The sequence below is a fragment of the Orycteropus afer genome, unplaced genomic scaffold (genome assembly GCF_000298275.1).
Source record: "Orycteropus afer afer isolate SDZICR_OR568_19922 unplaced genomic scaffold, OryAfe1.0 scaffold00369, whole genome shotgun sequence".
NCBI classification, from domain to species: Eukaryota; Metazoa; Chordata; class Mammalia; order Tubulidentata; family Orycteropodidae; genus Orycteropus; species Orycteropus afer.
Genome location: NW_006921956.1, coordinates 1077773 through 1078843, shown reverse-complemented (window position 1 = coordinate 1078843; position 1071 = coordinate 1077773). Strand labels below are relative to the sequence as shown.

At 47.4% G+C, this 1071-nt stretch overlaps 1 pseudogene; it reads right to left on the bottom strand.

Annotated features, from left to right (window-relative positions):
* Positions 1 to 15: 15 nt before the first annotated feature.
* On the bottom strand, positions 16 to 714 carry LOC103207424 (annotated as a pseudogene).
* Positions 715 to 1071: the final 357 nt, after the last annotated feature.

The following is a 1071-nucleotide window of genomic DNA, read 5'->3' as shown; positions in this document are numbered from 1 at the left end:
TGATAAAACTGCTTTTTATTCAACCAGGGGCCCAAAAAGCTGCTAGCCATGTCTAGAGGGAATACCTCTGTCAATGCACCACATGGGGTATTGATGAATTCCTTGATGTCTCTGACAATTTGGGCAGTCAGACCCTGTTGTAGAACCACAGAACTCAGTGGATGGTGGTGGTGTGGATAGCAAAGGGTTGATATTCAGAACCCACAGCTGTGTACATCACTGTCTTACCCTCCTCCTGCTGCAAGGCTAGCTCTCGAGTTTCCTCCAAGATGTTGAAGAAAACCTTGTGGTCAGTGCCCAAGACCGTGAAGGTGACTGATTCCCAAGGAGTCCCTGTCTGCAGGTCTTTCATCTGAATCTCTAGACTTTTTCCACTTGGATCCATTTTCCCTGATACTAGATAAAATGGTTTCCAGGGCTGGGAACAAATTCAAACTTGGTGATGCGGCCACTCTCATGCGGAGAGTATGAAGTCTCGACACGAAGGTGCTGAGTTCTGGTGCTGTGGCAAGTGAGCCAGCTAAGCAATCAAACATAGCTCTTGTCTCTAGCAGGGACTTCTAGTGTGACCATGTAATGGTGCTGGGATGCCACCATGCCCAGCTGGGCACCCTTCTGGGACAGGACAAGGGCTGTGCCCTTACCCACCAGCCCAAATCCAGCCCCAAAGTAAGGAGTGTCCTTCAGGGCCAGAACAAAGTCTGAGAAGGGCATCTTGAAAGGGAAACACTGAGTCTTACAGACCCTGAGGCATTATCAATACCTGTTTCCTGCCAGAGGACAGTGTCTGGAGAGTCCTTAAACCTGAGGAAGCAATGTGACAAGCTTCACATGAGGATAATAGAAGATTTTTTGTAGTCCCTGAGACCAGCTTAAGCCTGGCTCGCAGGATGGTGAACTGACAGTGGTGACCTTGGGTGAGCCTCAGGGTTAAGATGCAGATATCCAAAGTATAACCATGATGCTCTGGCCCTCTTTTAATTATGGGGAAATTTTGAAGAAAGTATAGGTAAACATGATTCAGCAACAGAGATACACAACTTTCTATCCTAGAATGATCTTCTGGTTTGT